This window comes from Panthera pardus, unplaced genomic scaffold, assembly GCF_024362965.1.
Source record: "Panthera pardus isolate Hobbes unplaced genomic scaffold, ASM2436296v1 HiC_scaffold_11, whole genome shotgun sequence".
In the NCBI taxonomy this organism is placed as follows: domain Eukaryota; kingdom Metazoa; phylum Chordata; class Mammalia; order Carnivora; family Felidae; genus Panthera; species Panthera pardus.
Window position 1 is genome coordinate 82,781,329 of NW_026526666.1, and position 25,630 is coordinate 82,806,958.

The following is a 25,630-nucleotide window of genomic DNA, read 5'->3' on the forward strand; positions in this document are numbered from 1 at the left end:
CTTCCTGGACTGCCAAGCCCAGATTAAGTGTCTCTTCTGTGAGTGTCCACTGTGTCCTATACTTTACCCATCATGGCCCCACAAAATGGGTATCTACCTCTCTCTCTAGTCCCATTGGACCATGGGTTCCCTGAGGGCAGGGACTGTGAGTCATAGTTGTATCCCCAGCGCCTCTTATAGGTGCTATGTGTTCGATCAGCATTCGTTGAATGAAGGAGTAAGCCTAGTGACCCCAATGTCCCCACCGACCTCTGAACCTCCTTTCTGCTCCTACACTGGCCTCGATCCCTGTTCTGACCCTCTGCTTTCAGTCATACGTATCTGTCCTCTGTCCCCTAGTTGCCCAGGGAAGTCACAAAAGGGCTAGGACACACTGGAACTACAAACTCCCAAGCTCCCAGATCCATCGTTTACTAGCTAGCTCTGTGGCCTTCGAGAAGTTCACCTTACCTGTTTGGGTCTTAGCTTTTTTTTTTTTTTTTTAGATCCCTAAAAGAGACAGTTTGCAAGCAAAGGCAGAGAAATGTAACAAACTATTTAATAAAAATCCCTGGCAGAGACAGAAGGGAGTTTGTGCAGAACGGGGCATAAAGGGGAGAGAGGGAGCTGCAATTATAGCCACCAAGAGACAGAAGCTGTCAGCAGGTGCCTGCCATTTAGAAAATGACATCTGGACCTCATTTCTCCTGGCAGTGACATAGATATAGGGCCGCAGAAGTGGTTGCCGAGCCTGGGAAGGGGCCGGGGGTAGGGCTTCTGGGGGGAGAAGCAGGGTCCAGAGTGCTGCTGTCTGGCTCCAGGGCAGGGAGGCTATGAATGGAGTTGAGGAGGGGCCATTTCCTGTGCCGAGTAACTGACACTTTCTCTACCTGGTCTTCCTGAGCTCAGCCTGGGGACGCCTGGGGACGCAGACCTCTCCCACTGAAAGGGATGCCTGAGGACATTGCAAAGCACCCTGGGCAATGGGGGATGGGGGGCAACGGCAGGCACTGGCGTTGGCATCCAGTCCTCATCGCTGCTCACCGTTGATGCTCTCTGTGGAGCACCTGCTCTTGGCGGGATACGGTGGGTGGTCCTTTGACCTCTGCCCGCAGACCTGTCTGGGCAGGAGTCGGTTCATTTTGCAGATGGAGACCCTGCTCCTTCCATCGCTCTGTGTTCCCAGATTCTGTTTCTGCCTCTGTCTGGACCTTGCTAGGTCACCGTGGTAAGTCCCCTGCCCTCCAAGGGGGTGGACAGAAAGAGCTGTGAGGCCCCTGGTAGCCCTGACCCTGCCGGGTGCCGCGCCTGCAGAATGTTCAGCAGACCCCTTCGCTCCATCTCTGGGCAGCCAGCAACCTGGCAACGCTCATCTTCCATTCCCTTCTCTGGCCACGATTTGCTATTTGGGGTCCTTGGAGAAGCCCCTGAGTAAATATTAATAATGTGCCTTTGTGTACAGTGGCTGAGAAAGAGAATGAATCATTTCCTGCTTCCCTCCTGGGCTCAGAATCTTAACTAAAAATATATTGGATCTTTGGGTAACTTTGATGGACCTGGTGGATGGGGCTGAGACAGTGCCAGGAAACAGTTGCCCCATCGGCTGCCTTGATGCCTAAAATTCCATCATCCCCCAACTGTGCCTGGGTCTCCCTATCGGCGCACAGAACACTGGTACCAAACGGCTGAGGTTCAAGTCCTTTCTGGCTCTGGCATATCCCCCCCCCCTCCCCGGGGGGCCATAGCAGGTGTTTCCTTTGCCCCTCTGACTCTCAGGGGCGACTGGGGTCTGTGTCCCGTCCCCCAGGCCGGCCCGGACACTGACACGTGGCGGGCTCACCCCATCGCTCCAGGCCGTCCGATCGGTTCTTTCTGCATGGAAGGAGATCACGAAACGTGGAAGGAAAACATAAATCAGATTCAGGTTGCCGAGGGGACACAGAGCAAAGGAAGACAGGTGGAAATGACAAGCCAGCCTCCATGCGCAGCTTCTTCACACCTGCTGTTTTATCTGATCTCTGTCACAAGCCTGGAAACTGCAGAGAGACACCCCCCCCCCCCCATTGCAGGAGACAAGGCCACAGAGACTTGGCGAGGGACCCTCCAAAGGCACCCCCCCCCCCCCCGCCTGGCGCTGATGAAAAAAAGAGAGGTTTGAGCCCAGACTCATTCAAGATCTCCTTCTTCCCTCACCCCCCCCACGGTGCCCTGGCAAGATTCACGGTGGGGGGAGGGGGTGGATCAGGGAGGACAGCCTCATGGAGGAAACTTCTGAGTGATTTTGGAAGAAGAGAAGGAACAGACGTGGAATGGGGAGAGGAGAGACCGGGTGCAGGCCCCCGGGGCAGGGGCGCCCTGCAGGTGCGCCCAGCGCATCACTGGGAACAACGGTAGCTGTAGTTGAGCACCTACTACGTGCCTGGGCTCTTCTAGCCCCAGAGATGTGTCACCTCATTTAGTCCTCAGATGGCCCGTGATGGAGGGGCACTGGAGTAGCTGTCCTGTGGCAGAGCCGGGGGCGGATCCGGGGCTGCCACACCCCAGATGGAGCTTCCGCTGCCAGATCTCTCCCTGGCTGTGTGCCAGCAGCCAAGTCACTTAACCTCTCTGAGACTCTATTCCCCCCCCCCCCCCCCGCGTGTCACGTAGTGACGATAATCCCTCTTGAACACGAGGAAGACATTTCGATCATGACGATTCTTTGGGAGAGGGAAGCATTTGTCTGGAAGACGTCCTCGGGGACGGAAAGCTGACACCCCGAGGGCACAGAACGAGCTGGTAGGAAGGTGTCCGGAAGGATGCAGGCACGCTCTGCACGAAACAGGATCAGCTCCCTCCTGGGAAGTGGGGGAGCAGCAGAGAGAACAAAGCTGGTGAGCTGGAGAGTCAGTATCTCTCCCTCCGACCCCATAGATCTCCAACACCAATAAATTCAAAATGCGTGGTGGTGGGGGGGGGTGTTGGGGAGGAGAGAAAGGGCTAAGCTTTGCACTGGGCGTGGTCTGGGGAGAAAGGCCCAGGCAGGTGGACAGTCCTAGATCCAGATCTGGGGTGGGACAGTGTCAAAGGCGGTTGGCTCCCTGGACCGGGCTGGCTGGGCCTGAGCCAGTTACCCCCAGTCTCCGCCCCCCAACCCCCTGTGAGCAGCGAGCCCCCGCTGGCCTCTGGGTGATGCCCACTCGGGTCTCATCAGCCCTCAGATGCCCCGGAGGACAGATTTCTGCTCTTTCAGAGGCCAAGTCCCCTGCTTTCACTCTGGATGCCACCCACACCCCTGCAAGCCCCCCTTTCCTCAGTCCCATGTCGTCTCCACGAGGCGAACACAGTGAGCAAGCATCTCCCATATTTAATTCAAAAGGGAACAGGAAGGCCCACGTCACCTCCAGCTTTCTCTGGCTTTCTATTCCCCTTCTCCTTGAATGAATTGTCTGCACAGGAGGCTGCTCCTCCCCCTTCCATCATTTCTTGCCCAACGCTGCCTGGTCGGTCTCGGTCAACATTATAATCACCTGCACATCCCTATATCTTGTGGACACTGCTCTGTCCTTGTGGCCTTGGGCTTCTCCTTGACATTGACCCAAGCGATCACTCCCTCTGCCGGGAAAGCCATCTCCCCCAGGCTTCTGTGACTCAGTGCTCCTGGCCTGGTCTCCTTTCTACTTCAGAGGCCAAGAACGAATGAAGAAAAATTCTGGAACTTTCTCCAAGCCAAAGGTGTCCAGGGATCTAGTAGGCTGCCTCTGGAGGAAGAGGAGGAGAAGGAGGAGGAGGCAGACGGCGTGTAGGTCGAGCACCTACTGTGTGCTAGGCCTTGGACAAGGAGCATTAGGTCCCATTGTCTTGAGGGCTCACATTTTCATCCCCGTTTTACAGATTGTGAAACAGAGGCTCAGCGGGTATAAGGGATGACCCATGATCACTGTATCATGGGGGGGATTGCTGGGTTTAAACAACACTGTGTATCCATACTCTGTGGGGTGCCAGGCCCGGGCATCGACTTTGGGCTGGGCCATCTGGGTCTCACCCCACACTATGGTTAGTGTCACATATTTGAAAGGAGGGGATCCGCACCCCCTGAGGGGAGGGGACTGAGTGAGGGCACGCGGGAAGCAGGTAGAGGAGGTGGAATTGGAGCCCGGGTCTGTCAGAGTCCATGTCCCTGGGGGGACCCAGGAGATGACCCCTCGATGGGGTCACTGCTTCAGGGACCCCATCGGGACCTCAGGGCATGGCGCCCAATGACGGGGAAGACCCCCTTTCCGCTTGAGATCCCAGGAGGCTCCCCCGGAGAGACACCATTCCCACGTGTGCCTGGTCCGCAGCTGCTGCTTTTCGTCTCTGGATCACTGTTTTCAGACTTCATCACGACCCATGGCTGCAAAAACAGCCATTTCCGCGGTGAACTCCGCCGAGTGGCCAGGAGCAGAGACACAGAAGGAAAAGGCCAAGTGGGATCCAAGTGGTGTTTTTCTTGGCGTAGACCTAGCTGGCGGGTGCAGAGCAAGCAGGGAGCTGGGGCGTTGGAGGAGGGGGTCGGCGGGGAGGGGGGGGTCCAGCTAGCCATTTAATCTTCACTGAAACAACTCAGCGAGGGGGTGCTCATGTTAACAGAAGAGGAAACAAGTTCAGAGACGTTAAGCAACTTGCCCGAGATCACACAGCGGGTAGGGGGGTGGAGCAAAGCGGCAAGGCCCCGGGGCCTTTCTGATGGCAAAACCCACACTCTTTCCAGTCCCTGGAATGGAAGACGGGGGTGGGGGTTGGCCGGGGGGGGGGGGGGGGGTTGGCCGGGGGTGGGGGAGGCGCACTTACCGTGAACGCTTACTGAGTCCTTCCTAGGAGTCAGGGGCTTTGCCTTTATGTTTCTGTTCTAATATGGTACACAACGCACTGTGAAGTCATCACGTCTGGTCCCCACATTGCAGCGGAGGAGACTGGGGTTCAGAGAGGGGACTCCATCTTTGACCCCAAGGTCAGCATCCTTTTACAACCTTTTTGGGGGGGGGCGTAAAGGAAGACCCTGGGAAAGGATCTCCTTGTGAGGTCAAGGTCATCAGAGAGGAAGCTGTTACCTGCCCTGGGGAGGAGGGGCTGGGGAATGGGAAGACAGCCACCAAAAAGAGGCAGCATCACTTGCAAGGTGGCGGCCCCCTCCAGGGAACCTGGCAGCGGAGGCCGCTCCCGGAGTGTTTGCTTGCTGCGCGCGCCGCGGGGTCTTGGCTGGGAGCCCACAGCCCTCTGCCTCCCCACAGGCAGCTACGGGGACCCAGGGTGTGCTGAATGAGGTGTAGCATGTGACAGATGGGGAGGAAGCCCCAGGATGTAAAACAAAGTCTGGGCAGGAAACGGAGGGGAAATGAGGGGCCCACGTTGTCAGTGGCTGGCTGGAGGGGAAGGTGCTGGGAGTGCGCAGAGGCCTATGGGAAGGTGGCCTCAAATGCCCGGCCAGCAGAGCTGGCCTGGAGACCTTGGGTCTTGGTTCAGGAGTCACGAATATCAATATTAATGTGGCTCCTGGTAAATGCGTCCTAGAAGCAGCTGGGGAGTGTAGCTGGGGGACTGGTGTAGAATCCAAACAGGCAAGGAATGAGCCCGATTCTGCTTCTAACCTGCTGTGCAACCTCAGGGAGCTCACTCAGCCTCTCTGAGCTTCAGTGTTCTTACCCGAGTAGAGGATCAGCGGCACAACCCAGGAGGGCTGGGGCATCCGAGGCTTTGGCAAGGCCCGTCTCACTCTCAGTCTTGCGGTTCTAGAGGCTTTAGGACCAGGGATCTGTTGCCGTGTTACTGTGGTTTTTTTTTTCATTTACTAATTGTGAAATACAAATACCACAGAAGCTACCAACTTAACCTTTATAAAGCGTGTGGCTCGGTGGCATTAAGTAGAGTGACGCTGTTGTGCAACTGACACGACCGTCCGCCTCCAGAACTCTATTCGTCTTGCCAGACTGATTCTGTCCCCATGAAACACTAAGTCCCCATTCCCCCCACTCCCAGCCCCTAGCAGCCACCATTGTACTTCTGTCTCTATGAATTGGACTCTTCTAGGTTCCTCATATAAATGGAACTTGACAGTATTTGTCCCTTGGGGACTGGCTTGTTTCACTTAGCACAACACCTTCGAGAGTCGTTCATATTGTAGCAGGTGTCAAAGTTTCTTTCCTTTTGAAGGTTGTGTAATATTCCCTTGTGAATACACACCACGTTGTGTTCATCCTTTCATCCGTGGATGGACACTTGGGTTGCTTCTACCCTTTAGCCAGTGTGAAGAATGCTGCTATGACCCTGGGTGCACAGCTTTCTCTTCAAGACTTTGCCTTCAATTCTTTTGGGTAATACTCAGGTTTAGATTTGTTGGATTGTAGGTTTATTCTATTTTCTGTTTGGCAGGAATCATACTGTTTTCTGTAGCAGCGGATAAGATTCCGATTTTTCCGCATCCTCACCAAGACTAGTTTTCTCCTCCTCCTCCTCCTCCTCCTCCTCCTCCTCCTCCTCCTCTTCCTCCTCCTCCTCCTTCTTCTCCACCTCCTCCTCCCCCTCCTCCTCCTCCTTCTTCTTCTTCATCATCATCATCTTCTTCTCCTCCTCCTCCTCCTCCTTCTTCTTCTTCTCATTCCCCTCCTCCTCCTTCTCCTCCCTTTAATGGTAGTCATCCTAATTGGTGAGGGTGGTTTCTCACATGTGGTTTTAATTTACATTTCCCTGATTTTAGCCATGTCAATGATCTTTTCAAATTCTTATTGGCCATTTGTGTGTCTTTTTTGGAGGAATGTCTATTCAAGTTCTTTGCCCATGTTACAGTCTTGTTGATGACATAGTTTGGATATTAACTCTTTACTGGGTATATGATTTGCAAATATTTTTCCCATTTCATGGATTACCTTTTTACTCCATTAATTGTTTTTTGGTCCACAGAAGCTTAAAACTTTGATGTATAATGTCATGTTTTCAGGTTGCTCAGAGGAGCAAAGTGGCAATAATCAAATTCCAATTAATTCTGCCCAACACAGAACTCCATACCCAATTTCTCACCCGTCCCTCCACTAGTGGTTCTCCTGCAGGGAAGGGCCTAGATTCCATGAGATAAAAATCTAAAACCAGCCCTGTTTGTGGAGCATCACTGCACTTCAGAGAATAGTGCCAGCTGTGGCTTCAGGTTAGACTGGGGCAAATTTGGAGAGGTCACAGTCTACCTCTGAGCCTTAGGTTGCTCATCTGAAACATAGAAATACCTCCCACCTTGAAGGAGCCAATGCATGTGTGCAAACTCAGGATCTGGGCCCCATGGGCCTTGAAGTTTCCATTTATAGCATCCACAGGACAGAAGCTTTGGGGCAGCTGAGAGAAACTGGCCACTTCCTTGACATATTCTCCAAGAGGTCAAGGGCTTTCTTCCACACTCCTGTCCTTCAGTCGCCTGTGACCGTTCAGGTTTATCCATATCATCCACGTGCTTTCTCCCCTCAGGGTCAAGGAGACTGATGTTCGTGTTGTCCTCAGCCTCTCTTGAACTTCAGCCTCCCCATTCCCCACCTTTTATCTCTGAGTGTGAGGAACAAATCTGTGTTCTCTCTCTTTGCATGTCATAATTTGATCCCCCCACGGTCCTCCGCTGAGGAGGTTTGCTAAATAAACATTGGTGATACAGTGAGGGAGACAAGGTTTGGTTTTCAGTCCTGGAGATGGATAGGAGGGTGGCTCATGAGGGCATCTCTCGCCAAAGCAGGAGGGAGCTAGGGAGACCCTGGATACAGGATCTGTCTTCGTCATCATCATCACCACCATCATCATCATCCCCACCATCAGCACCCTCGTATCCATCATTATTATCATGTCCACTATAATAGAGTTTGACTCCAATTTTTATGTTGGACCACTGACAGCTTGAGGTTCATGCCTCCTCTTTCTCCTTTGTGTCTCTCATCTGGACAAACTGGTAGGAAGGCCCATGCTCCCTCCTTTGACCGTGGCAAGTAGTTCAAATCAAGAAAACCACGTCCCAGGCATGAAAACTCTCACCCTGGCCTCACTCCTACTCACAGTGAAAACCAGAGCCACTCACTCCTCTCTTTACACGACGGACAGCTTGGGTACATGCCCCGCTCTCTCCAGAACCCTCCTTATGTGAGTAATAAATCTTTCCGTGGGTGTGTGTGTGACATCATTAGACTCAACATCCAAACCAATTGTGTCTGTGTATACACATGTGCTTGATCCTGCCCTCCACGGGACAATCATGAGACAGTGACCATCGTCACCACCACCGTCGTCACCATCATCACTGGTTTAGCCAAGGGTTCTGTGCTGAGCACAGCACTTTACACGGATCATCTCGCTTAGTTCTCATGGCAATCCCATGAGATGGGGACAGCTTGCATCCTCATTTTGGTAAGAAAACGGAGTCATAGAGAGGCTAAGTCACTTGCCCAAGGTCACATGGTAAGTCACGCCCACCTTCTTAACCAATGTACTGTCTCCAGGGTGAGAAAGTTCTTCTCTGTGTCTAACTGCTCACTCTCCTGCTGCAACCACAGTCCAGTTCCTCCTTCTGACTTCAGAGGAGTCCGTGGGCAGAATCCAGCCAAGGATTCCAGGGCTCCCCTTGGTGAAACTTCCCATCATCTCTTCTCCTCTAACACTCTTTCCTAGGGGACTCGTCCACTCTCGAGATTTCAATTATCACTTTCCTGTTGCTGATTCCCAGACTCTTCACACCCAGGACTCTGCCTGCTGCCAGGCCTTCCAACAACGGTCACGTGGACACCTGCCCCGAGCTCCGGTGCTTTGCCGGTTTGTCACCGATGCTTCCAGCAGCCCTGCAAGGTGGGCCTGACCCCCACCCCGCCCCCCACTTACACATGGGAAGCTGGGGCCCAGCGAGGGGGACTAGAGCCCAGTCAGGGCCACTGGCATCTGGGCTCAGAGCTTGCGCCCTCCCTGCACCTGCCGTCATCCTACCCTCCGTCTCTGGGCCCCCGGATCACTAATGTCACCGAGCACTGGCTCCGGGCACCTGGAAGGGCATGCGGTGGGCTAACTCCCTCAGTCCCCACGCACCTTCTGGGCGGGGCCATCAGGGTCTACGGATGAGGTGTCACCCAGCACCGACCACCAGATGTCACCTCAACTGCTGACTCTGGCACCTGTGCTCCTGACCCTGAGCTTCAATGATGCACCTGCTGTGTCCTCTTCTCAGAGTGGCCTCCACCTGCCCCACAGTGTTTCCAGCAGGGAAAGTACGCTCTTGGTTCAAGGGCCACACCAAGTGTCACCTGCTCTGGGAAGCCTTCCCTGATCTCTGCTCCCAGAGCCCCATCCCGGGGCAGAGTCCCTCTGTGAAAGCATCAGTCTCCCCCTTGCTTAGGGTGCATCCATGTGTCCTTCTCCCCCTCTAGACAATGGTCCCCGGAGAGTGGTTCATGGTGACATCAATCAGCCCCGATGGGGGAATCTCCTTGTGTAATAGACACTGCACTGCCCCAGGGAAGGGCTGGTTGGGGGGTCTGTGGAAAGTGGGGAGAGTAAACACTGAGCTGCCTCCAGCTGGGTTATGGCAGGGGCTGGGGGATGTAAGTGATCTCCTGAGATCTCTTCCAACGTGGGGTTTACGATTCTGTTATTTCTGCCAAGTGCCCGTTCGAGATGAGCTGCGTAGGGGATATGGTTGGGGGTGGGTGTGGAGGAGAGGGCTGGAGGCGGGTGGGGAGAGAAGGGTTGGGGGTGGGTGGGGGGGAGCGGGGGCTGCAGAGTTGGTGGGGGGGGGGACCTGGGAGGACCACCGATGTCAGGCTGCAGCTGCCAAGCCAGGCCGGGCTATTCTGGAACCGAGCAGGCAGACGGCCACCCACCCGTCTGCACCAGAGAGGCTGGGGATGAGCGGGGCGCCTCCATGCCCTGCGGGCTGGCCCAGTGCTCAGGCCCCACAGCTGGGGGGAGGGCTGCTCTTGGGAACAGCTGGTGGGACCTGGCGGGGAGGCCCCAAGTGGAATCAGGCCTCAAGACTCAGACCCCGACCCTGACTTGCGGTCTGCAGAGCTCTTCGATGTGTCCCCTTCAGCACTTGCCACACAGCGCGGTCAGAGGGGAGGGGACCGGGCCCACGAGGTGATGCCAGTGACGTCCAGAAGGTCATGCACCAGGAGGGGTGAGCAGGACAGCGCTGGCCCGGAAGAGCCGCCTTGGGGTGTCTCCCACACGAGGAGCTGTGTCCCCAGGGTCAAGAACAGCCCAGGCCAGCGGGAAGGTGGTGACCACACAGCCCCGAGGAGGACCTAAGCACACGTGGATTCTGGTCTGTGGGTGAGCGCCCCCCTCAGGACCCAGGATGCCCCTGTCACTACGAGTGAGTGGCACGCACAGCATCCACGAGTCGCAGCGAGGGCCTGTCCCCCAGCTCCGCGTGGTTCTGCAGCCCAGCCGGCTAATCCTCCTCGGCTGCCTAGTCCAGAGGCAGCTGGAGTTTTCCAGTTATGGGCTCTGGCTCGTCCCTCCTCTTCCCAGAGGATGTGGGCCTTCTGTCCTGGGGGAGGCCGGGGGAGGATGCTGCAGATCGGAGGCAGCCGGAAAGTGGGAGCCGTGCTGGGATGGAGAGCAGAGAAGCGGGAGGGAAATAAACAGCGTTTGACCCACATATTAACTGACTGGCCCTTGGGTGGATTTTCAAGTCCTTGCTGAGACTGCTGGGGTGGGGAGGGCAGCGGAGTGAGGTCAGGGGCTTTGCGGGCGTGACTGCCCAGCTCCGTGCCTTCTCGGCCCTCACCAGCCTCCTGCAGCCCGGTGGGGAAGGCCCAGGCTTCTGCTGGGAGCAAACATTTATTGAGTGACTATTGAGTGCCATGCCCTGCACATACACCGGAACGCCAGGGAGGCCAGGCCCTGTCCTCAAGGAGTGCACGTGGCCGGGTATTTTCCACGTCCCCTTCCACTGCCCAGCTCCTACCGAGTGGACTCCACCCAGGCCTCCCTCTCCCCATGTTCCTGCCCGGAATGTGGATAATGGGGGCAACGCTGTGTCCTGGAAAGACCACGGACTTGGGAGAGCAGAGTTCTGTTTCTGGCTCTTCTGTCAATGTGTCGTGCGACCTCAGGCAGTTGCTTCACCTCTCTGGGTTTGAGCTCCCTCATCAATAAACTGAGAGACAGCTGCCCGTAGCGTTGGCCCTGTGTCCACCTAGTGCCGACTTCACTTCTCCCTCAGAAAGGAGCCTGGCGACACGTGACCCCTCGTCTTCCTCTCATCCTAACTTAGAGCCGTCAGTTACGACGGGGTAAGGGAACTCCTAAGTCACTCCGGTGTGCCGCAGAGCAAGAGTGCCTCCTGTTCCCTGCCTGGGCCTGGGAATGACCGCGGGCCAGGGAGACGGGGGTTCCTGCAGAGTGACCGGGGCCCCCAGTGACGTGAGTGCCCCTGACACTCGCCAAGTGCAAAGCTCGAGCCCGGACTGGGGGCCGGTACAGAGTGTAGCTGGGGATATGGGACCCAAAGCCATCCTGGAGAGGGCAGAGGAGGGGGTCTGGGTGGGGGGCAGAGTGGAATAGGTTCCCAGCCCTGCCACCCTGTAGCCTCCCTCTAGAGACTCACGTCACCCACCAGATTGGTGGTAGAGTGTGCCAGCCTCTGAGGGGCTCCGGGAGGGCACCCGGTGAGAGCTCGTGCTGGACATCCCTTGAGGGGGCCCCTTGGGCCCAAAGCCCGTCTAAGCCCCTGATCTCGTCCCCAGTACTTTGCTCTATGAGAAGCAGGAAAGATAATGCCTCTTCACTGGTAAATGTCAATATCGCCACAAAGCCAGTGGCCGCGGCCGCCTTGGAACAGGAGTTGCCACCAGCCCAGAGAGGCGGGGGTCTTGAGTGGCAAACGTCAAGGAGACTCCTGAGTCCCGAGTTTCCAGGCCCTCTTGGGGTCCCCTGAGACCCAGGAGTGTGGATTCCAGGTGGAGGCAGTGTGGGGCTCTACAAGGGTGGGGACCAGGAGGAGCTGCTTCCGGCCTCTCTGCCTCCTCCTCGAGCCATTGGACAGATGCTTAGTGTGCACCTGTTATGCGCCAGGCCCCGAGCTGGGTGCGGTCAGCAGAGTTGCAAAAGAAACAGCCCCTGTCCCCGCAGGCCTGGGAACAATAGCCCATGACAGTTGTGATCCTGACACAACACGGAAGCGTGGGCGACTGCAGCTGGGATCAGGGCTCCAGAGGACGGGTCATGGTGCTATGGGGTTGCTGACGAGAGAGAGAGGGTCAGGATGCTGACTTTCTGCCCGCATCCTCCCCTCCATTGTCACCACGGCCACCATCGCCGTTGGTATTATCAGCATTGTTGTCCTTGTCGTCGCCACCGTCACCGCCATCACAACCCCCGCTGTCCTCATGGTCACCATCACGCCCCCACCACCACCATCACAGCTCACCCCACTGAGCCCTGCTGGGCGCCAGGTTTGTGCAACGAAGAGCTTTGTGGCAAGACTTCATTACCCGCCTTCCCAACAACCCCAGAGACAGACACTATTCGTCTTCCCTCCCCAAAGAGGAGAGCCAACTTGGGAACGTGAGAGACTTTCCCAGGGTCCCTATGAAGAAGCGATGGGCTGGGGCACCTGGGTGGCTCAGTCAGTTAAGATCCGACTGTTGATCTCCGCTCAGGTCACGATCCCAGGGTTTGTGGGTTTGAGCCCTGCTTCGGGGGCTCCGCACTGACAGCAGGAGGCCCGCTTGGGATTCTGTCTCTCTCTGCCCCTCCACTTCTCATTCTCCCTCTCTCTCTCTCTCACTCTCCTTCTCAAAATAAGTAAATCAACTAAAAAACAAAAAACAAAAAAGAGAAGGGACGGATTCAGGTCTCCACACGCCAACACAGATCTCCCTCCCCCATGATGGACCTCCCGGGACCTCCCTGTGGGGGTCCACGAAGGTCAAGCACCTCAGGAGGAGTGTTGGGGATGGGGACTCGGATTGTGGGCTCACAGCCCAGCTCCACCTGGCCTGCCTGAGCCCTGGGGAAGTTTCTCAGGTTGGGCGTGTGGGTGAACGAGATGGCATGTCCCCTTTCTCCTGCCCTCTTCATAAATAATGGCACCGTTACTGTGGGTCCTTGTCTGTGGTCATAATATTTTACGCTCCACTCCCCTACTGAATGGCTTCTACTGCTTTGAGCAGATAAAAATGGACACGGCTGAGACAGGGCAGAGAAAATCAATAAGTAATAAAAGTTAACCTGAGAGTAAACGTGTTATCTCAATCACAGAAAGAGCCAAGAAGGTATCTGAGTTATGGGGTGAGCCCAGGGACACACCCCAGAAGCCGGGGGACGATGCAGCTTCGGGTGTGTGTGTGGGGGTGGGGCGGGGAACAGACTCAGAGGCTCCGGCCACAGCCCACTCGATCCAGGGGCTCCACGGGGCTTCCTCACAAGCCACAGCAGCGATGGAAGGAACTCGCTTCCACGCGCCTCTCGCGCCTCTCGCGATGTGTTCCTACGTCTGTTCGACAGAGGCATTTACTGAGCACCTACTGTATGCCGAGCCCTGGGATCCGACCATCTGGGTTCACATCTCATTTCTTCCGCTCGCCAGCTGTGTGTCCCGTGGCAGGTGACTTAACCTCTCTGTGCCCCAGTTTTTCCATTGGCACAAAGAAGCGCGTTAATATTTATCTTTCAGGAACGTGAGAGAAATGGAGGGAGCCGGTGCCTACAAACTGCTAAGATTGATGCCTGGCCCGGGGTAGGCTCTTGATAAATGTAGCAAAATTTTCCCATTGTATGAGGCCCCTCGCTGAACAAGACAGACTCAGTCCCTCCTCTCACGGAGCAGAACTTTAAGGTAGGGACTGTCAATTCTGTTCTAACGGGCGACGATACTGCACCTCGAGAACCTTGGAAAGGTTGGGCAGGCTGTCTTGTTCAGGTCACCTGGCTAGTCAGTGGCAGAGAAGAGACCCGAGTCCAGATCTGTCTGTATCCGTTACAATTGGGCCAGTAACAGAGACCCTGGCTAGCAGCAGCTGCAAAAAACAGCAGCTTATTTTTTTTTCGCCTGAAATAAGGTCCAGATGTGGGTGACTGTTGGCCCCATTCAGCTTTCCGTGATGGCACATGGGACGCAGCTTCCTTCCGCTCTACTGTCTTCAGCACATGTGGCCTCTGGTCTGGATTTATAGCCTCGTGGTCACGAAGTGGTTGCCACAGTTCCGGACGTCACGTCCGGATGGCAGGCAGGATGAGGGGTTTGGGCAAAAAGGGTAGGAGATTTCTACCGACTGAGTCTGTCCCTTTTATTCAGGAAAAGAAGTCTTCCCCAGAACTCATCTAAGAGGGATTTGCTTCTGCTTCATTGGGCGGGGCGTAGTGACTCCGGGACAAATCGGTGGCCAAGGAGAGGAGATCCCACGGCTGACTGAGTCAAAACCACTCCCCGAAGGTGAGGAAGAGGAGATCCCGGCCACTGCTGCACAGATGGAGGCACTGATGAGTGATGAGTGGCGTCAGATGCACAGTGTAACTTCTGGAACACGTTGTGCCCCTGTCCTCCGACAGCCTGATGTTCTCCACACACACCCCCCCCCCCCCCCCCCCCCCCGGTGCACTGGAGCCACTGACCGAGACAGGCCTGAAGCCGGCTTCTGGGGCTGCAGGGGCGAGCGAGGAGGTAGATGGGCAAATGGGCCGTGTCATTCTGGGTGGTCATTTGTATGGTGAGGTGGGCATGTGCATTTTAGAAAAATCATAATGGTGCTATGTGGAGGGTGGACTGGGGGGCAGGGGGTAGGGAGGGTGGGCTGGGCAGCAGGTGGTTAGGGGGTGGGGTGAGGGGCAGGTGGGGGGAGGGGGGGCTGGGCAGCAGGTGGAGCCTGGACCAGCGAGGAGGCTCTCGTGTCAGTCAAGGCTGGATGTGAGGGTTCCCCGCACCGCTGTGGGAACATCGAGGTGAAGAAGCTTCCCGTCAGAGACCTGGTGGTCGCTTAGATGCGGGCGGGGGGAAGGTGCCAAGAGAGGGTGGTGGGTGACATAATGGAGACCTTGGGCCCGGGCCACTGGGTGGGCGCTCGGTGACACGTGGAAACGTGAGTCACTCGAAGCGGCGTGATCCCAGTCCGTGTCCCGACAGGTCCAAGGTAGAAAGACGGACCCTATGGAAAGACAGGCTGGGGTAGGGCCTGTCTGTCCCCTGGGGGATGAAATCAGAGCAAAGTCAGCCCTCAATTCCCTTGACACCCTGTCTGCAGCTCTGACCACCGACGTCCCCGCCCCCCACCTCCCACATGACCCCCGGCTGTCACACCCCTAAGTCCTCCAGCACAGATCAGATGACCTCGCAGAGCAGTCGGCCAGCCAGGCACAGAACCGAGCGCGTGTCCCGCGTTACCTCGTCTCAGCGAGACTTGGCAAGGTTTCCAGGGTGACTTACGCCGTCGTTGTGCAAACCATGGGGTTACCTTTCGGCCTTGATTTCCAGCTGTGTCTTTCTGTGACCGCACGAGGTAAGACGTTTCTTTAGAGCTGTCACAGGCCATCTCTGGTTCTCTTGCTTGGCTTTGAATGGAGGGTAAGCCCCAAGTGTGTCATTTTCTTTCTGCACCCGCCGCAGCTCAGTCAGAGGCGGCCATCATGCCCCGCCCTTCTGGTCACCGGGGTCAGTACCGACGGTCAAGTGCAGTGGCCCCCTGTCACAGGTGATAATTTAGGTGGTTACGAAGCCACTGCGTGCCATTGACCACCGGTGTCTCATTGGCCTGGCAATGAGGTCATCACCTGTGTCCAAGCCTCATCAGTCCGAGGGCCCAGCCCCGAATCCCAACTCTGAGGGTGTATTTCTCAGAAACACCCCCAGTGCTCAGTGCTACACCATTCAAGGTCCCTTCAGGAAACCAGAATCTCCAACCAGCCCACACAGAGAGGACGGTCCACAGAGACACGGGTCGCGAAGGGTTGTCGGGGCCGACGGAGCAGGAAGGGAAGGGAAGGGCCCCCAGGGCTTAGGGACTCGGCACGCTGCCGCCCGGGGCTGGGGAACCCGGGACGAACCCTGCACCTGCTGTGGCCTCTGGTGGAGCTGAGCGCCAGGGCCGCGGAGATCCCCAAGTCCCCGCTGCTGCTGGAGCCACAGGCCGCTGCTGAAAGGACGAGAGAGGCAGGAACAGATTCCTTACCTCTGCCTTCCCGGTCCTGGGCCAGCACCTCTCATCGTCCGAACCTGGCTGGAACCGGCAGTCAAGGGAGGCAGGGACACGTGACTTGCGGGTCCGGCATCGCACAGACAGTGGCCGCCGAGCAGAGAGCAGAGACAACTGGACGAAGGATGAGCACATCGAGACTTGACTTTTGTACCAGCCAAATCCATTCTGTGGCTTCCTGCTAGGTCCTGAGAGGGGGGCGCTGAGACTCAGTTTCCCCATGAATAAAATAGGGATAATAACAGCCCCTGACAAGGTTTTTGGAGCATTGCATTAAGTCAAGCACATAGAAGAGCCTAACGAAAGGTATGGCTGAGGGAATAAGGTCGATGGCCTTGTAATAGCGTTACGTGGTGGGTGACCCCCAGGCCGCTTCCTTGCCTCACTGAGCTATGTGGCTGTGAATGTCCTCTCAAACGACATGGACCCTTTGGGGTCGGAAGGAGCGAAAGACGGAGTTCTGGCTCTTCCGTAACATTTTTGGAATGGGTATGGCGAGGGGGGGAGGGTAGGGGGCAAATGGGCCCCGTCTGGAAGGTCTGGCAGCAGAAGGTAGGACCCCAGCCCACCTAGGAGGCGAGGACAGAGACGTTGGGGACAGCTCCTCTCCTAAGGCTGGGGCCCCAGGTGAGGGGGAGGGTGGGGCCGAGAGTGAGGAGAGGGGGGCAGTCCCTCCTGCGGGTGCAGCCCAAGCAGCGGCCAAGGCCAAGTGGGCAGTTGGGGTCGGTTCTGGCCCTCGGGGCGGGGGGGCAGCCTTCTCAGGGCATCTCTTAGTGCTGACACTTGCACCCAGGACTCAGGCGCTCCGCTGTGGGGCCCGGGTGCCTGCAAGTCCCGTTGAGGCAGAGAGCCCGGATATCAGCGCCCCGGAAGGGATGTTCTTTCAGCGATTCCTTCATTCTCTGGGCCGTGTGCTGCAGGCGCTGGGGCACAGAACTGAGGAGGATGCTGCCGTGACGCCCTTTCCTGCGGTCCGAGGGGTCCAGGCAGAGGGCGGTGAGCAGGGGAAGGGATGGAGGGAGAGCAGGGCTCACCTGGGGGTAGATAGGGACTCGGCCTGGCCTTGAGGCAGTGGTCACCAGATCCTGTCCTGCTGAAAGCCCAGGTCCTTCTCATCCTCCAGGCCGGGCCACAGAATAGGAGATTCGGGGACCTGGGATAAGTCATCACAGCGCAGCCCTGCCAGGCCAGGGGACAGCCAGGGGCCCGATGGTCTGTGGCAGGAAAATTAATTAACAAGCTGCATCGGGGGCTCATGGGAGAGCACGCATGGCCAGGTTGCAGACAGGCCTGAGTCCATCACGTGGCCTCAGTCAGGCGGAGAATCATCAGCCCCACTGGTGACAATGACAGAGGCAGGTGGGGCGGAAGAAGAAGCAAGGCCGGGAAAGGACACAGCCTGGGCTTCAAACCCTGGCTCGGCCACTTACCGTATAAGGTGGATGCGAAGTTTCGCCTCCGTGAGCCTCAGTGTCCCCCTCTGAAACACGGGGGCAATCATTCAGCTGATCTCACGGGCTTGCACTGAGGATGATACTGAACAGTTTACTCCGAGTCCCTTCCCGCTAACTGGCTTTGCACCATTCCCTTCCCTCTGCTGGGAACGTTCAAACGCTTCTCCTTCTGGCGAACCTTTCTCCATCCATCAAAACCCAGTGCAGCTGTCCTCGCCTTTAATGATATTTACTGCTGGTGCCTGTGACCTCAACTCCGCTTCTGCACTAACAGAATCTTGGCTTTTCCTGGGGAACGCTCTGTCCTCCAAACTCAGTTCTCGTGGTCCTGGAGGGGCTACTCAGCACCCTCAGGCTCTCTGTAAGTGCCTTCTACGAGTCAACATGTTTAAAAAAAAATCTTTACTTACTGAGAGCGAGCGAGAGAGCGTGTGCACGGGTGGGGGGAGGGGAAGAGAGAGGGGGACAGAGGGTCTGAAGCAGGCTGTGCACCGACAGCGTGGGGGCCCTATGTGAGGCTCGAACCCATGAACTGCGAGATCACGACCTGAGCCGAAGTCGGACGCTCAGCTCCCTGAGCCACCCAGGCGCCCCTATGAGTCAACGCATTTAATTATCATAAAAAATGGTGGTGAACATCAATATTTCTTACCACGGGAAGAGGGGTAGCAGGATCTCATCTGGATAAACCACAGTGATGGATATTTATGCTGAGGGCTGACGTAGCAGTCAGAGCCCCCGGCGGGAAGTGCATTCGCTCTGGGCGGTTCAAACACAGAGGCTTTCACGTCGGGGTCGCTTGTGGAGGTGACGGCGGGGTGAAGGGAGCAAGCGGGGAGGGCAGGCACCCCAAGAGCGGCGGCACCGGGCAGCTGTCAGCACCCGCGGATGAGGGGACGAGGACAGGGAGCACTGTTCCTGGAGTCCCGTGAGCTCTGGGGCCGTGGAGGGGCCACCCCGAGAGCGGTGGCCGTAGGGAGGGCGCGGGCACTCAGGCTGTGGCCGGAGCAGGGAGGAGAGACCCTGACCTCCCTCTCCTCCCCCCCGCTCGGGCTCCTGGGGGCCTCCCGCTGGTCCCAGACCCAGAAAGCCCGTCTGCCAGGAACCCCCCAGTGCAGCGCATGGGGGTGGGCTTCCTCCGGGCACAGAGCAGGACGGAGCAGGTGGAAATGGGTCAGGGACGGGGACTAGTGCGGCGAAGCACCAGGCATGGAATATTCCTGACCGGGTTAACGGTGTTACTTGGGTGTCTTGTAGGGATGTTAGATTCTTTGTATTTTGATGTCATTTTTTGCAGCAAGAATGAACCACTTGAAAACGGTGAAGCTTTTTATTTTAAGTGATCAGAAGGAGGAAGCCGGGGAGCCATAGAGAAACCCTGTGATGCCTCCACAGTTGGGGCCAGAGTGTGGGTGAGGCACAGGTGAACCTGACTTCATGGCCCCCCTGGGAAACGGAGTCTCAAAAGCTCACGGTGGCTTGGCAGGTGCGATCATGCTGCAGGGACAAGTGGGAGGGAGCCCTGTGTGGCCTCGAGCAGGTCCCGCCCCTCTGGGCCTCAGTTTCCTTGTGACCAGAGACTAATGACTCTGAACCTGTTTATCATGGGGAAGAGAGAACAGACACATGGCCCCAGAAAGTGCTTGGGGCGCTTCCGGGGTTATTTGAACCTAATGGTAAAGGCTCAGAATCAGCGTTCTTTGGGACAGGCCAGAGTCGAGGGCTAGGGCTACTGAATCGGTCTGGGAAGGGAAAGGGATGCCCCCAGGGCAGCAAGGAGGAGTCTGGCAGCTGGAGGTGATGCAGAGACCGGGACTGGGGCTGAGGCAGAGTACCCCCTGCCCTTACTTGGATGCGTGATCCCTGAGCCTCAGTTTCCCTGGCTATAAAACAAAGGGGTTGCACATATAATCCCCGTGGTCCGGTCTAACTCTGTGTCCACATCGGGTGGGGAATCTGGCAACAGGTGAAACTCAGGGACAGAAGTTTCCATCGCTGCCCTCGTCACCAGGAAAAGCCATCTCACGTCTCACTCACTAACAACAGCGTGAAGAGCTTTGGTCGCTTCCGTTCACTAAGTACTGTGATCGTACCCAATTCATGGCTAAGGAAACGGAGGCGCAGAGAACCCAGATGGTTTGCCCAAGACGAAGCCACTGAGGGACCAAGCTGGCAGGGACTGGAATTAGGAGCGCCTGACTCCAGAGCTCATGACGTCATTTGTGCACGGCGTCTGCTCCGGTTTGTTTGTGTGACTTGCGTCGGGTCTGAGCAGAGTCCTACCCGTCGACAGCAGGGACCACTTCCAAGCCCGTCACGATCCGGTGGAAGAAACTGAGGCAGAGAGCGGAAAGGCCACGATACACAGCCACGCCTTCTGCAGCCCTGCCTGCCTGTGTGGCCCCCGCCCTCAGCCACATCCTTCTGCAAAGACAAAATGCCCATTGGTACGGGACCTTGTTGAACAGAATGAATGCAGAGCTTTTGGACAAGTGTTGAGACAGGCAAGGGAGCCAGGTAATCTGGTTACTTGTGTCGAAATATTGCTTGGTGTCGCTCGATGATCTCTCGGTGAGGGGACAGATTGTCCTGACATATTGTCGGTGGGGGGTGGGGAGAGAAGAGAGGGAGGTACGGAGAAGCAGAGACAGACTTGTGCCTCTGAGAGGGACAGACTTGCATGGCAGGACGTGGCGAGTATTGAATCAAGCTGCTTTTTGCGGGACTCGAATGTCCGAGAGAACTTTGAAAACATAAGCAGAGGCAGAAGGGCACGTGCAGGTGTGGGGTCCGCAGAGCGTGTGGGCCGGGGACCCCATGGGGGCAGCGGGAATGACTGAGCCCAGGTGCATAACGGCCACGTGTGAGCAGCGGAGGGACATCTGCTGCTGGGGACCCACTGCTCACACCGAGGTGTGGCCGTATATCTCCCGAGGCCGGGTCTGCCCTGACGAGCGACCCAGGTAAATCTGCCCAGCGCAGAGGCAGGTGCGGGGCTGAGGTCAGAAGGGTCGCTCTGCTCTCTGCTCCCACTGGAAGGTCTCTGCACTGGTGTTCCAAGAGCGTGGGGACAAATTCTGTCAGCCGATCACAGTCTGGCCCCTGCCTGCCTTGTGGGTGTCAGGGATAGGGTTTGGGACTCCTCTCTGCACATCTCTTCCTCTCAGAGACAGTCTCTGGGTCACCTGGCATCCCACACCCCCTCCATGTCCGTCTGGGGCACACCAGCCTGGCTTGTGCCGGCTCTGAGGGCAGCGAATGGCCGGGTCTCAGAGACAGATAAAAAGACACAGGCAACAGCGTGATTACGAGCCATCACCGCCCCGCCCGTGTTTCCTGAGCGCTTGCTGTGTGTCAGGCACCGGGCTTCGTCACGTTACACGCACGACGGTCCCGCCCCAGGACTCCCGGGTCTGCTCAGCCCGGCGTCCCCCTCTTCCACTGCTGCCCGAACCCAGCCACGGACCAGCTGCTTTCTCCACCCCTGTGCAGAGCACAGAGCAGCGGCTGCAAACATTTCATGTCAGGGAGGCCTGGCGCCACGGCCAGGGCTCAGAGGCCAACCTCAGATGTCACCGGTGGCCCCCCAGCCCTCCTCTGCCCTTCCCGTGGCCTGCCCCCTCTCTCTTACCCTCTAGGACTATTCCAGATCTCTGCCCCTCTCAAGGTCTGCTTCCAACCCCAGGCCCGTCACTAGCTGCCGGTTCCCTTCGCCCCTTCAGGGCCGAGGATGAGAGGCCACGGGGAGCTCACTCCCGTTCCCCTCCTCTCTTATCCTCGCTCACCTCAGGGGCCCCTGCTGGGAGGCCACACCCTATACCTTCTACCAGATCTCGCTCCTTCCACCCCTGCAGAGGCTCCAGACCACCCCTCTCTCTTCCCAAGTCCTCAGCGTCCTCAGCTCACTGCTTTGCTCTCCTGTGTACAAGCCTTGCAAACCTTCCCCACCCTTGGACTTTCAGCGGGCCCTTCTCCTCCTATCCGCTGGCCGCTGCCTTCTTTCCTTATCGGCAGCCCCACTATTTAATTATTTTTATTCACTTATTTATTTTGAGGGGAGCGGCAGGGAGAGAGAGGGAGAGAGAGAATCCCAAGCAGGCTCTGCACTGTCGGCCCAGAGCCCGACGCGGGGCTCGAACTCACGGACTGTGAGATCATGACCTGAGCCGAAGTCGGACGGTTAACCGACTGAGCCACCCAGGAGCCCCAGGTTCTTGTTATCCCTGCATTCCTGTCACCAAGCACAGTGCCTGGGGGAAGACAGATGGCCAATTAAGGGTTTCTTACAGGAGTAAGAATTCGAACAATTGCATGAATGAATGAATGAATGAGAAATGAGTCTCACAGCAATCTGAGCCCTCTGGCCCAACCCCGAGGGCAATCTGGCCCTCCCAAAGCTGGCCGGGGACAGCAGGCCAACTGTTACAAGGCCCACCCAGTCCTGAAGACCTTTTACCCTGCACTGGGCCCTCCGCGACATGGGCACAGCCCAGGACATCCTCCTGCCGGGAAATCCTAGGAGCCTCAGGCTTCCAGGGGGAGTTTTCAACTCCAGTAACTACAAGGGAGAAGAGCACAGTGAGACGCTATTAGAATCTGACATAATTCCCAGCAGATGTCACTTCACAGGGATAGATATGTCTCCGCCGGACTTCAGGTCTCATCCAGAAGCACCCAGAAGAGCCATCTATTTGCAGCCAATGAGAAGGGCATGGAGGAATGATCGTTTCAACAGATCAGCTTATTCGTCCCAAAGGGATCCTCGGAGGTTTCCAAGAGGAACAATTAAAATTGTTGCTGCGGGAACGCAGTGGCTGCTTCCAAGCCCAGAGTGGCCAAAAGGCTTTTATTCCCTGGCGGGGAGGGGACCCTCTGAGCACAGAGCATTCTGAGCCAGAATGCCTGGGGCCCGCTTGTCCCGCAAGTAATTTTCCAGGGAGACAAAGGCTGCAGAAGGGAGGGGGCGACCCCAGCTTTGCTGCATGTTGCTGGCGGAGCTGGGGATGGGCTTCTGCACGTGGACACGCCTGGTTTTTCTGAAGGGCGGGGGTGGGGTGGGGGTGCAAGGTTGGTCTGTCCCTTCTTTATACAATGACGCGATCTCTAAGGGGACTTCCGGCCCCCAAAGTCTAGAACAGTCTCGGTCTCCACGTCTTTCGAGTGGGTATGATGCTCTGCCTCCCAGGGTGCTGTGAGGGGGGCTCCGGAAGTAGCTCCTGGGGGCAGCTGTCTGAAGGTAGAGCCTGGAACAGCCTTACCATCACTTGCACACCTGGAGCCAGGCGGTATGGAGGGGAGAGCTGGATCCACATGTGAGCGCTAGACAGAGTAAAGGGGAGTGTCACTCCCCTCCAGGATGGAAGTTCTAATATTGGGAAGGGGCCTCCCTGGAGGGGGGGGGTCCCTGAGGCCGGGTCCCCCCTCACCATTTCTACCTGCCAGACGGAGTCTCCTATCTCAACCTTCAAGTCCAAGGGCCTTGGCGGTGTTGGGCTATGAGCGAGGAGCATTGTGGGGAGGGCAGGTCGGAGGAGGGAGGGGGGGAAGAGGAGAGGGGAGGGATAGGCTTCTTGCTTTGGTGCAAAACGTCAAAAGCGTGGGTCCTAGGAGACACCTGAGGCCGTCTCCATCGCTCGCTAGCTGCGTGAGTAGGGGGAAATCCCTCGGTTTTCACATCTGCAAATCGGGACTGACAATGGCACCTCTCTCGTGGGGCTGACGCTGGCAAGGTGCTCGCACCGCGCTCCGCCCCGGGGAGGCTCTTAGGACTCGGTGGCAGGGGCGAGGCGGGAGTCGGGGCTGTCAATCTACAAAGGGACGCGTCTTCAGGCTACCACAGCAGTCCTGCTGACGGAGAGGACAGGAAGGCAAATGCATGCCTTCTTAGAGGGGAAACACGCAGTTGCCCAAGCGGGGAGAGAGCGAGAGAGAGAGATCGATCTCGGTCGTACATGAGGAGTGCAGTTAACGTTGACTAGGTAAGAGCAAGAAAGCTTTGCATCTTGCCCAACAGCAATTACAGGAGTGTCGAGAACAGTTACGGATTCACATGCTCTTGGCGATTGTGATTCGTATCCCGCAAAGCTGAAGGCAAGTTTCATTCCAACAGTTCAAGCAGGAAGCAGGGTCAGCCGTGATCAGATGACTGTCACACGCGTACAGTGTGTAAATGTTAGTGAGACGGGAGAGGGGGTGACAGGGCACTGACCGTGTGCAGCCACCCTGGGCGCCCGCGGGGGTCAGCATTCAATGTCAAATGAGGTGCGGCAGGTGTAACAGCAGCCCCCACGTCCCGCAGGAGGCCGGTGCGGTCCAGCTGTCTGAAGCCGAGGCTCTGCACTCTTCAGAGTTGGCCAACACTGTGTCTTTGTGCCAGGCCCAGGAGATTGGGGGACAGGGCGTCCGGGAATGAGGGGTACAGACAGCTGGGGTGAGGGCACCTTCTATGCAGTCCTGATGGACTGGAAAGTCATATAACCAGGAACCGGGTCTGTAGGGCCAGAAAGCAAGAAAATGTAAAAAACATTTTTCCAGAGTAATACCCTTAGATCATGGAATGTCCTGGCTGGAAAAGATGACCCCCCCCCCCCCCCCCCCCCCCGTCTAGGGGTCATCTGGTACAGCCTCCTTATTTTATTTTATTTTATTTTTTTTAGTTTATTTTTTGAGAGAGAGAGAGTGCGAGAGAGAGCAAGAGAGAGCAGGGGAGGTACAGAGAGAGAGGGAGACAGAGGATCCAAAGCAGGCTCTGCGCTGACAGCAGAGAGCCCAAGGCGGGTCTCGAACTCACAAACCGTGACATCATGTCCCTGAGCCAAAGTCAGACGCCCAACTGATTGAGCCACCCAGGCGCCCCTTACTTTAAAGCTGAGAAACTGTCACGCTGTTTCCCGGAGAACCTTCTCCAAGAAGGCAGGTTCTGTCTCCAGTGCCAAACTGGGATCAGTTTTAAAAAGCAGGGGTGGGGGAAGGGGGAGGGGCGCCTAGGTGGCTCAGTCAGTTAAGCGTCTGGCTCTTGACTTCAGCTCGGGTCCTGATCTCACAGTTTGTGCGTTCGAGCCTCTCTCGAAATAAATTAATAAACTCGAGAATAATTTAAGAAAGGAATGTTGGCTGCCTGCCCGTCTCTGCCCTCTCCTTGGACGAACGACTCCACCCCACCCCCACTACCTGCTGCAGCCCGACGTGCTACTCTTTGGGGCCCCTGGCACACCCAACGGGACTGCACCTCCTGTATTCGTGTGGCTCTGGCCCCTGCCTCCCTCACCAAGGGCATCCTCGAGGGTTCCCGGGGCAACTGTGAAAGGCTCGTGGCCATGGCAGCCTCGGCCGCCCCCAGGGAGTTACACCCCAGCAGGGACCCGGTTCATTCCTTTGTGAACCAAAAGTGGGGGCTTTAGCAGTATGTTCCCAGGGAAGGGCAGAGACCAGAAGGGATGCCCCGCGGGGTCTGAGAACGAGGGAAGGGAACCACACGTAGTGAGTTACGTGCCGGGCGATAGGGTAGACGGTGTTCGTGCGTCATTCCGTACGATGAAGCCCATTTCACAAACGAAGGATGGGGTTCTGAGACGCTGGGCCACTCGCCTGAGAGCACACAGCTCATACGTGCGGCGAGCACACGCCCTTTTCCACCACTTCCCTGCTCTGAAAAGCTAGCCTGCGATTTGGCTGTGGAAGGCATACAGCCTGGCTCCTCGGGGCCCAGCGACCCTGCCCTTCCCACCTCCACGTGACAAGGTCACCGAGTGAGGGGCAGGACCCCGCGCGGCCACGGAGAAGAGCCCACCCTGACATGCTCATATTCTTGCCTGGAATTTTAGCACTGCTGGGTCGGGAAGATTCCTCTAGAAACTGAACCCTGCCCCCAGTCCAGCATCATCAGATCAGTCAGGGGGGAAAGGTGATAGGGACGATAGGGACCTTTCCCCGTGCAGTCTATTAGGTCTAGGGCTCAGTAATCATTTGACTACTCCTTGGTCTTCTGGCAAATTACCTAACCTCTGACCCCTCTTACCCTCCTTGAAGTCA